Raw genomic sequence first — 12,455 nt, 5'->3', positions numbered from 1 at the left:
TCTCCCATGGAAGACTGGATTCTTAGATAGTGCAATTAAGGAGATGTTGTCATAAAAGATTGTGGTTCCATCCTCTTGCCTTTCATTCAAATTTGAATCTGTCAAGGTTTTCCTTAACCAAATAGCTTGACATGTTGCTGCATTTGTTGCTATGTATTCAACCTCTACTATAGATTGAGCAATAATAGGTTGCTTCTTGGATGCCCATGAAATTGCACCCGATCCCATATGAAACATGTATTTAGAAGTGCTCTTCCTATCATCTAAACTTCCATCCCAATCCCTATTAGTGTAAACCACCAACTTAAAATCATTAGCTACAATATACAACATCCGAAATCCCTTGGTACCATTCACATACCTTAGGATCCTCTTTCCTGCTTGCCAATGATAATCCTTTGGTGTATCCATAAATCTGGAAATCAAACTTACTACATGCATCATTTTAGGCTGAGTTGTTGTCAAATACATTAAGCTTCAAACCATACTTTTGTATAATGTTAGATTCACACTTTTGTTGCAATCTTCCTTACTCAACTTCAAACCTATTGCTGTTGGTATTGGGGCTGCCTTACTATTTTTTCATTTTGAATCTCTCCAAGGTCTGTCTTGCATATTTTTCTTGAGAGATGAAGATGCCATCATGCAATTTTTTACTTCTATGCCTAGAAAATACTTCAAGAGACTTGGTCTGCCATTTCAAATTCATTCTTCATGACCTCTTTGAACTCATCAATTAGTAAATTGTCGTTTCTAGTGAAGATTAAGTCATCAACATACAAGACAACAATCAACACTTTACCATTTGCTGCCTTGATGTAGAGAGTGAGCTCACCATTGCTTTTGCTAAAGCCATTGCTCATCAAATATGAGTCAATCTTGCTGTACCAGGCCTGTGGAGCTTGCTTGAGCCCATATAGAGCTCTCTTCAATCTATACACCTTGTGTTCTTCACCTGGAACTTCATAACCAAGCGACTGCTCCACATATATGTCTTCTTTCAATACACCATTCAAGAAGGTGGACTTCACATCCATTTGATATACCTTCCATTTGTGCTGGGCTACAATTGCTATGACAACACACACGATTTCCATTCTTACAACCAAGGCATATGTCTCATCATAATCTCTACCATACTGCTACTTGTACCCCTTGACTACTAAACATGCCTTATGCCTATCCATTTTTCCTTCAACATTGCACTTGGTCTTATAAATCCATTTCACTCCAATTATTTGTTTCTTAGGAGGAAATGTAGTTAACTCCCATGTCTCATTTCTTTCAATAGCATCTATTTTCTCATCCATGGCATTACACCATTTTTTTTCCTTCACGACTTCCTCAAAATAAACTTGATCACTATGAGAAAATAATGCAAAATTAACACTCTCATCATAATCTTCCTCATACCTTTCTTCTTGGTATATCTCTCTTAGACTTTTAGTCTTTCTTGGCAATAGGAAAGTGGGAGTGAGATCTAAATTCTCAGTATTGCTGATGCAGGAGCATCTTGGGCTTTCTTGCAATCCTGTATGTTGAGAGAGTTTGGCTTTAGAGTTGTGGACTTAGGTACCAAAGAAGTGGTGCTTAGTTGCTATTGGGTATAGATTAGGCCTGGGAGCTCAACATACTCTATGAGCTCGGCATACACTATGGAGCTCGACATGTACTAGGAGCTCGACATACACTATGTTTCTTAGCAATGCTTTGGAGCTCGACATGGTCTTGGAACTCGACATGGTCTATGGTGCTCGGTATGCACTACAAGCTCAGTGATGCTTGAAAATTTATTGGTGCTTAGCTTGGTTTTTCTGATGCTTAGTTTGGTCTTACCTCTAGTGAGTGCCGAGCTGTCTTTGATCTAAATTTTGGCATTTGATTTTCTATATGAGTATTTAATTTAGTGTTGTAGCCTACTTGTGGGTCGACCTATATTTAGTGTAAGGGATTTAATTTAGTTTGTAATAAGTTGGGACAACTTTTGGCTTGGTTTGGTATAAGTAAGGGGTTTTGTGGAGTCTTTAGGGAGGAGGAGAAGTAGTGATCATCTAGCTTTGTGAAGGGGATGAAGTGTGGATGCAGATTTTGAAGAGCTAGGGCTACAACTTGAGAACCAGAGGATTGTTTGGTAGACCTAAGGGTACAAGTATGGATTATTTTTGGTGTTCTTATCTAGTTGTGAATCTGGACTAGCTGAGATTGGGATTGGATTATAAGTTGGATCTTTTTTATCTTGTAGAACTGATTTGTAGTTGCTGTTTGTGTTTGGCCCTAACCCAGAAGGCCTTACAACTGAGCATATTGCATGTAATTAGTTGTTCTATGAATAAAAAGTATTGAATTGGTATCATATCTTGCATATTTGTTTCATTGTTTTTGTGTTTCCACTATGTGATTATTTGTTGGGGGCTAAGACATCTCCTTTGGGGATTCTCCTACCTTGTACTGCATCAGATGGTATCAGAGCAAAGGTTTTCCTGAGTGTGTTGACAGATCACTGAAGTTGAGGCAATTTACACTAGGATTTATAGAGAAGGTTGATCTTTTGGATTGGTGGATCTATTACTTAGGGTTTGCTAAAATTTTGGAAGATGCCTCTAGGAAGGTTGACCCTAGGGAAATTGATGTTCTTAGTGATGCTATGGAAGAAAGGGTCTCAGAGAAGATTAGGGAAGAGTTTAGATCTAAGATTGCATTGATGAAGAGTGACATGATTGCTGAAATTTTAAGTGCTTTAGGTGGCCTACCTAGGCATGTAGGTACTGAAGGTAGCTATGAAGAAGTTTTTGGATCTAGTGGTGAGGACAAAACTAATCGTGTGTAGAGACCTATTGGAACTAGGGTTGGTCAGTTTGCTAGACCTGGATCTTAGTTGAAGCTAAAGAATAAGATGGAGGTTTCTAATTTCTTAGGTACTTTGACTCTTGAAGACCTAATTGATTGGATTGGTGAATTGGAAGACTACTTTGAGCTTGAGGACATTGAGGATCCACTCAAAGTGAGGTTGACACAAACTAAGTTGAAAGGACATGCTACTCTTTGGTGGAAATAATTACAAAGAGACAAAGAAGAGGAAGGTGAAATGAAGATCACTAGATGGAGATTGATGGTAACTAAATTGAAGAATAAGTTCATTCCTACTGATTATGAACTTGATTTTTATAAAAGGTTGCAGAACCTGAAACAAAAATATACGTCTATGAAAGATTATATTGAAGAATTCTACAAGTTGACTATTTAGTCTAGTCATAGAGAATTGTCAAAGGAAAAGGTAGCTCAGTACATTAATGGTTTGAGATTCAATATTCAGGATGAGGTTGGTATGCTGCATATTTCTTTAGTTGAGGATGCTTATTAGTATGCTTTGGAGGTAGAAAATAAATTGAAGAGGAAAAGTCAAGGTAATGCTAGAGGGAAGGAGAAGCAGGACAACTTGGTACAAATTGAACCAAGTGCTGATGGTGAACTTAAATCTATTAGGAGGACAGGTGTAAGTGTGTTCAGAGGTAATTATCTCAGATGTGGGAAGGAAGGCCATAGATCTTTTGAATGTCCATTCAGTAGGACAACTGCTCTTGTGAATGATAATTTGGTTCAAGATAGTCAGCCTGAACAAGGAGAAATTTTGCTGGCTCAACGAGTACTAGTTGGCGAGAGGATATTAGATTCTTGTCAGAGGACTAGTTTGTTCAGAACTTGTTGTAAGTCGGGTGGTAAAGTCTACAAGGTGATTGTGGATGGTGGTAAAACTGATAACCTTGTCATTGAGGAGATGGTTCAGAAACTTAGTTTGAAGAGAGTAAGGCTTCCTTATCCTTATAGGATTGGCTGGTTGCAAGGTGAACATGCTTTGGAAGTGAGGGAGTAATGCCTTGTTGATTTCTAGATTTGGCAGTATAAGGATCAAGTGTTGTGTGATATTGTGGATATGAATAGTTGTCTTGTGTTACTTGGTAGACCTTGGCAGTATGATTGTAGGGCTCTACATGATTGTGTCAAGAATGTGTTGATAGGAGGCACCTGAGTATTTGCAGCCAAGTTGAGTTGGCAGATTTTGAGAAGATTGGAGATCATCATGGAAAGCAGACCTGCAACACATTGAGGGTGGTTGTGAAGAAGCAGTAGAAGAACAAGGGAAAGAGTGTACAAGTTGAAGATTTTAAGGATATGTATGTAAAGAACTAGTTTGGGATTTATGTGTTGAATCCCAGAAGATGTTCTTCTAGCTACTAGAACATCTTTTCAAACTTGGGATGCTTGATGTAGGAGCATCTTGGTCTTTCTAGCAATCCTGCATGTTGAGGGAGTTTGGCTTTGGAGTTGTGGACTCGGTCACCAAAGAAGTGGTGCTCGGTTGCTATTGGGTATAGATTATGCCTAGGAGCTCGGTATACTATGTGAGCTCGACATACACTATGGAGGTTGACATATTCTGGAAGCTCAAAATACACTATGTTGCTTGGAAATGATTGGGAGCTCGACATGGTCTTGGAACTCAGCGTGGTCTATGGTGCTTGGTATGCACTTGAAGCTTGACAATACTTGGGAATTTATTGGTGCTCGGCTTGGTTTTGCTAACACTCAGTTTGGTCTTAGATCCTATGAGTGCCGACTTGTCTGTGAGTTGACTTTTGGCATTTTATTTCTGTATGGATATTTAATTTAGTGTTGTAGCAACTTGACCTATATTTAATGTAAGGGATTTAATTTAGTTTTTAATAAGTTGGGCCAACTTTTGGCTTAGTTTGGTATAAGTAAGGGGCTTCGTGGAGCCTTCAGGGAGGAGAAGAAGTAGTGATCATCCAACTTTGTGAAGGGGATGAAGTGTGGATTCGGATTTTGAAGAGCTAGGGCTACAACTTGAGAACTAGAGGATTGCTTGGTAGACCTGAGGGTACAAGTGTGGATTCTTCTTAGTGTTCTTATCTAGTTGTGGATTTGGATTAGCTGAGATTGGGATTGGATTTTAAGTTGGATCTCGTTGATCTTGCAGAATTGATTTGTAGTTGCTATTTGTATTTGGCCCTAACCTAAAAGGCCTTATAGTTGGGTATATTGCATGTAATAAGTTGTTCTATGAATAAAGAGTATTGAATTGGTATCAGATCTTGCATATTTGTTGTATTGTTGTTGTGTTTTCATTGTTTGGTTATCTGCTAGGGGCTAGGACATCTCCTTTGGAGATTCTCCTACCTTGTACTGCATCAATTGCTACTGCTACTAATTTGCATAATAACTCAGGGCTGTCTTGAACTACTTGGAGCTATTTCTTGACATGTTAAGGGTTGCTTTCCTTTTTACCTTTGTCTACAATCCATGTTTGCTGCTCCATCTTGTTGCTCATCACCAAAGTCTTCCTCTTCCTCATCAATACTTGACACTTTGCTTGAAGTGCTTGAAGATTCATCAACCAACCAAGCCATCCCATGATTGATTTTCAAGAAACTCCACATCTCTTGAAATGATAATCTTCTTAGTGACTGGATCATACAATATATAAGCCTTTGATTCTAAGCTATAATCAATGAAGATACACTTCACACCTTTTTCATATAGCTTTTGCCTTTGTTCCTTAGGCACATGTGCATATGCTACACATCTAAACACTCTCAATTGTTCAACTGTCCATCTATTCCTTTACCAAGATTCAAGAGAAATCTTATCACAAACTGACTTTGTAGGACACCTATTAATCAAATATACTGCTATTGCTACATTCTCACCCCAATATTTAGTTGGGAGCCCTTTTTCTTTCATCATGCTTCTATCCATTTCAACAATGGTCCTATTCTTCCTCTCATCGACTCCATTTTGTTGTGGATTATAACTGGCTGTAAACTCTTTCTTTATGCCATTCTGCCTACAAAAATTTACAAACAAATTGGAGATATACTCCCCTCCTCTATCTGACCTAAAGACTTTTACATAGTGTCCACATTCTTTTTCAACTAGGGCTTTAAATTCAAATTTATCAAATTCTTCAAATTTTTTCATCAAAAAATACACCCATGTCCTATGGCTGAAATCACCTATAAATGTCATAAAATAAGTACTCCCTCCAATAGAAGTAGTTTTCAGAGGGCCTACTAAATTAGAATGTACTGATTCTAATGGTGCTCTAGCCCTTCTAGAATTTCCATAATTAAAGGGAACCCTATGTTGCTTACACAAAATGTAAGCTTCACACTTGTCATATGAATCTACAATGCTTGACAAACCATATACCATTCTTTTCTTGGACAACAAAATTAAACCAACAAGGTCAAGATGTCCATAATTGAGATGCCAAAGCTTAGAGGGGTCTTCAATTAGGCTCCTAAGAGTTGATTGCTGATGTACTACTGTACATGCATGCTTGGGAGGTGCAACACTAACTTGAGAAGAAAAACATGTCTCTATCCTCAAAGGGAACATTCAGTTTTTTGTCATTTGAACTATTGCAAGTAATCTGTTACTCTCATCCTTCTCATGAATGACACACTTGTAATTTCCAATCAGTACCTTGTATCCTTTTTGAATGAGTTGTCCAACACTCATCAAGTTGTGCCTCATACCGGGGGAAAAATATATATTATGTATCTCCTTCTCACCTTGCTTGGTGTAGACCATGATAGATCCTTTGCCCACTATGGGAATGGTTGCATTATTTTCCATCTTAATTTCAAACTTGAAAGTCTTATAAATGAAAGAAAATAAACTTTCATTGGCACTCATGTACCATACCTCAAGGATTCCTTCTTCACCAATGTTACACATGATGAAGGTATTGTTTAGTGTGGAGCCTGATCAGTCCCCAAGTGGGAGATTGTTAGATTATGGTGACTGATCAGGAAAGTATTGTACATACTTCATAAATACTATACATATGGCCGACATGTTATAACCCTAAAGCAATTTAATACTTGTATAAAAGGGTTTAGGGTTGGGTATTTTTATTATGTTGTGATGCGAAATTGCTTCTTGCGGCAGTATTGAGCTGTAAGGGATTACGGATTGTAATAAGATTGGACTTACTGTTTTGGTGGACGTAGCCCAGGGATTGGGTGAACCACGTTAAATCTTGGTGCCTTGTGTTCATTTTTGTGTGATCTATTATTTTTTGTTATCGGTTATATTTGCATGTAGTTTTATTTTTCTGTGGTTTATCCTAACAAGTGGTATTAGAGCGAGGTTGCCTTTCAGTTATCCTCTGCAGGAAAGTCTCACGGTTAAGTGGGTGTCTCACGGTTGAGTGGGAGCGATGGAAGATGAGGGAAAGCTGAGGGTTGACAGGTTTAATGGGCAGAACTTCCAGTTATGGAAGATGCAAATGGAAGACTATCTATATCAGAAGGATTTATGGAAGCTGTTGGAAGGCAAAGCCAAGAATCAAGGAACTATGTCAGAGGCTGAATGGGATCTTTTAGATAGAAAGGCACTCGAAAGCATTTGGTTATGCTTGGCACCATCAGTGGAATTTAATATTACAAAAGCAAAGACGACAGAAGATTTGATGAAAACCCTATCGACACTGTATGAAAAGCCCTCCACTTCAAACAAGGTATTTCTCATGAAGCGTTTATTTAATATGAAAATGGCAGAAGGTGGATCTGTTGCAGATCATTTAAATGAGTTTAATACTATCACTAGTCAGTTATCTTCTGTGGGTATCCATTTTGATGAAGAAATTAGGGCTCTCTTGATTTTGTGTTCTTTTCCTGAAAGTTGGAATGGCTTGGTAATGGCGGTGAGTAATTCTGTTCTTGGATCTAGTACCCTAAAATATGATGATGTGATCGGTGTTGTTTTGAGTGAGGAAACTCATAGGAAATCCTTAGGTGGATCTACATCAGGAAGTGCTTTGAATGCACAAAGTAGGGGCAGAACGACTAAAAGAGGAAGTAACTCTGGAAATTGTGGGAAATCAAAAGGAAAGTCAAAGGGGAGGAGGTCTCAATCGAGAGGACCAAATGATTGCTGGTATTGTGGGAAACCAGGGCACAAAAAAAAAGATTGTTGGAATCGAAAGAAAAATGAAGGAGATAAATTAGATAGAGACAAGGAGGCAAATGTGGTAAGTAACAAGTCCGAAGAAGATGCTTTGCTTCTGTCTTTAGAGAGTGTTGATGATTCATGGGTTTTAGATTCTGGTGCTTCATTTCATGCTACACCTCATAGAGGTTATTTCATTGATTATGTCCAAGGGGATTTTGGGCTTGTTTATTTGGGGGATAATCAACCTTGTCAAATTGTTGAAAAGGGAAAAATTAAGATTAAGTTGTAGAATGGGAATCATTGGCTACTACATGAGGTAAGACATGTTCCAAAACTAAGTAGGAATTTAATTTCAGCAGGGCAACTCAATGATGAGGGCTGTGTAGTTACTTTTAATGATAAAAATTGGAAGGTTTCTAGGCACCTTATATCTTTGTATAGGTCATATTGTTCCTTCTACTTTGATTGTTTCAGAGAAAAATGAATGTTTAGGAACAATTGCTGCAGTTGAGTAGGGAGAACAAATAGCCACTATAGATTATAATACAGTGCTATTGCACAATAGACTTGGGCACATGAGTGAAAAAGGTATGAAAGTACTTCATTCAAAGAAAGTTTTACCAAGTTTGAAATGTGTGATTATGAATTTCTATGAAAGTTGTGTGTATGGAAAATAAAAGAGAGTGCGTTTTGTAAAGACTGGGAAGGAAAACAAAAAGGAGAAATTAGAGCTTGTGCATACAGATGTATGGGGACCAGCTCAGGTATCTTCCCTTGGTGGCTCTCATTATTATGTTACATTTATTGATGACGCAAGTAGAAAAGTATGGGTTTATTTCCTTAGACAGAAATCTAATGTATTTCAAACTTTTAAGAAATGGAAATGCTTGGTTGAAAATGAGATTGGTAAGAAATTAAAATGTCTCAGATCTGATAATGGTGGTGAGTATTGCAATCATGAATTTGAAGATTATTGCTCCATTAATGGTATTCGTAGACATAAAACTATTCCAAGGACTCCACAGGAAAATGGAGTGGCTAAACGCATGAATAGGACTATAATGGAGCGCGCAAGGAGTATGAGGTTGCATGTTGGGTTGCCCTTACACATGTGGGCGGAGGCTGTCAATATTGCAGTATATTTGATTAATAGAGGTCCCTCTACTCCTTTGGGTTGTGGTATTCTAGAGGAAGCATGGACTGGTAAGAAGGTGAGTTATTCTTTTCTCAAGACCTTCGGTTGTGAAGCTTTTGCTCATATAGACTCTGAAAATAGAACCAAGCTAGAAGCTAAATCAAAGAAATTTGTCTTTGTTGGATATGGCATTAATGAATTTGGTTATAGGCTTTGAGATTTTGAAAATCTTAAAATTGTTAGAAGTTGGAATGTCATATTCAATGAGAAAGTGTTGTACAAAGATCTGTTGCAGCAACATGAGAAGAAAGAAGATGATTATGTAGTGCTGGATGATACTCCAAAAGCTGATGTTCTAGCCATTCCTCATGATGTGCAACAACTGCAACAACAAATACCACACACACCAGTGATTGTTAGACGGTCAACGAGGCAAATTAGACCTCCACAAAGGTTTTCTCCCTCTTTGTATTCTATTTTACTTACTGATGCTGGTGAACCTAAAAGTTATGATGAAGCTATGCAGGTGGATACTAAGATTCAATGGGAGTTTGCAATGAAAGATGAAATGGACTCTTTGCTGCAAAATAAGACATGGGATTTGTGCAAGTTGCCTGCAGGTAAAAAGGCTTTACAGAATAAGTGGGTTTACAGGTTAAAATAAGAGGAAGGAGGTAAGAAAAGATTTAAGGCTAGGTTAGTTGTAAAAGGATTTGCATAGAAAAAGGGAATTGATTTTGATGAGATATTTTCTTCTGTTGTTAAAATGACTTCTATTCATACTGTTTTAAGTCTTGTGGCTACCAAAGATTTTCATTTAGAGTAGCTAGATGTTAAAACAACCTTTCTTCATGGTGATTTGGATGAAGAAATATATATGGCTCAACCATAGGGATTTGAGGTCAAAGGTAAGGAGAACTTAGTGTGCAAATTGAAGAAGAGTTTATATGGCTTGAAGCAAGCACCTCGGCAATGGTATCTAAAATTTGACAGGTTTATGCATGAGCATGGCTATAACAGGTGTCATTCAGATTATTGTATTTATTTTAAGAGGTTGGATGATGATAGCTACATTATTTTATGTCTATATGTTGATGATATGCTTGTAGTTGGGTCTAACATGGATCATATTAAGGGGCTGAAACACCAGTTAGCACATGCATTTTCTATGAAGGATTTGGGGGCAGAAAAACAAATCCTTGGTATGAAGATTTGTAGAGATAGGAAGAACAAAACATTGATGCTATCTCAAGCTGATTATGTTGAGAAGGTGTTGCAACGTTTCTCTATGGAGAATGCTAAAGCTGTCAGCACACCTTTACCTGGTCATTTGAAATTGACTAAGGAGATGTGTCCTAAGACATAGGAAGAGGAGGATAAGATGTCCAAGGTACCCTATGCTTCATCTGTAGGAAGCTTGATGTATGCTATGGTATGCACTAGGCCAGATATTGTACATGTAGTGGGAGTCGTTAGCAGGTATATGAGTCATCCAAGATTTGAGCATTGGAATGCTTTCAAGTTGATTCTTTGATATTTGAGAGGAACATCCAATAAGTGTTTACACTTTGGGGGCTCTACTACTAATTTACAGGGCTATGTTGACTCAGATTTGGCTGGGGATATTGATAATAGGCAGAGTACTACAGGTTATGTCTTTACTGTTAGTGGGGTAGCTGTGAGCTGGGTTTCTAGGTTACAAAAGATTAATGTTCTATCCACTACAGAGGTAGAGTATGTTGCTGCTATAGAGGCAGCCAAAGAGATGATATGGCTTCAGTTCTTCTTGGAAGAATTGGGACATCCTCAAAAGGATTATTATTTTTTCACAGATAGTTAGAGTGCCATTCATCTTGCTAAGAATTCAGCTCTGCATTCTAAGACCAAACACATACAGTTGCGGTACCATTTCATTCGATCATTTTTGGAGGATGGACAGTTAAAGCTGGAGAAGACACATACCAATGACAATCTAGTAGATATGTTGACAAAGGTTGTAACAAGGGAGAAGCTGAATTCCTCTTCAACTTCAGTTGGTCTTTTAGACTGAACATGAATAAAAGAACAACAGAGTCCAGGGTGGTTTGATCTAGTGGGAGCCCCATGTGGTAGTGGTATTGGTACAGGATCAGTCTCCGAGTGGGAGATTTTTGTTTAGTGTGGAGCCTGATTAGTCCCCAAGTGGGAGATTGTTAGATTATGGTGACTGATCAGGAAAGGAAAGTACATACTTCATAAATAGTGGGGTTGGGCTATGGCCAACATGGTAGCCGACATATTATGGCCGACATATGACCAACATGTTATAACCCTAAAGCGGTTTAATACTTGTATAAAAGGGTTTAGGGTTGGGTATTTTTCATTATGTTGTGATGCAAAATTGCTTCTTGCGGCAGTATTGAGCTGTAAGGGATTACAGATTGTAATCAGGTTGTAATCACTGGATAGTAATAAGATTGGACTTGCTGTTTTGGTGGACGTAGCCTAGGGATTGGGTGAACCATGTTAAATCTTGGTGCCTTGTGTTCATTTTTGTGTGATCTATTATTTTCTATTATTGGTTATATTTGCATGTAGTTTTATTTCTTTCCGTGGTTTATCCTAATGGAAGGCTATGGAATTATTTGCATTTCCCATGTTCACATTAGCCACATTTGCATTCTTCTTTGACTGATCACCTTGCTTCTTCCAACATTCACTAGCATAATGCCCATACTTATGACAATAGTAGCATTCCAAATTTCTCTTATTAGAGTTATAATTCTTGTTATCTCCTCTAGAGATATTTTGAGAGGTGCTTGCTCCCTTTTGGTTGCTAGCTTGTCCTGAGCCTTCTGCACAAACATTCCTTTGACCATTCCTTCAATGACCTCTACTTTTTCAGCCTCTACTGGAGCTATTTCTTTCTCTCTCCCTACTTCTTAAATTCTCTTGAGCCTTGAAAGACTGCTCTTGGGAAGTTGTTGCTGATCGGTTAATCTAGTGCTCATGTGTTTGAAGAGTTTCCATCAACTCATCCATAGTCAATGTGGTGAGGTCCTTTTATTGCTCAATTGTCATCACAAAGTTGTCATACTTATGAGGTAAAATCCTCAATATCTTTTCCACAATCCTTCACTCTTCATAATCTTCTCCATTTGATTTGAACTGGTTTATCAAAGTGGAGATTTGTGAGTTAAACTCTGCAATAGGTTCATTATCCTTCATCTGAGTGTTCTCAAATTTCCTTCTGATCATCTTTTTCTTCACTACTCTGACCTTGAAGTTTTTCTCAAGGATATCCCATGCTTCCTTTGCATAATTTGCTACTGCAATCTTGGGGAAGACTATCTCTATCATTGCT

Source organism: Cupressus sempervirens, chromosome 6 (genome assembly GCF_028749045.1).
Source record: "Cupressus sempervirens isolate cs-2001-9-10 chromosome 6, ASM2874904v1, whole genome shotgun sequence".
In the NCBI taxonomy this organism is placed as follows: domain Eukaryota; kingdom Viridiplantae; phylum Streptophyta; class Pinopsida; order Cupressales; family Cupressaceae; genus Cupressus; species Cupressus sempervirens.
This window is presented reverse-complemented; position numbering follows the sequence as displayed.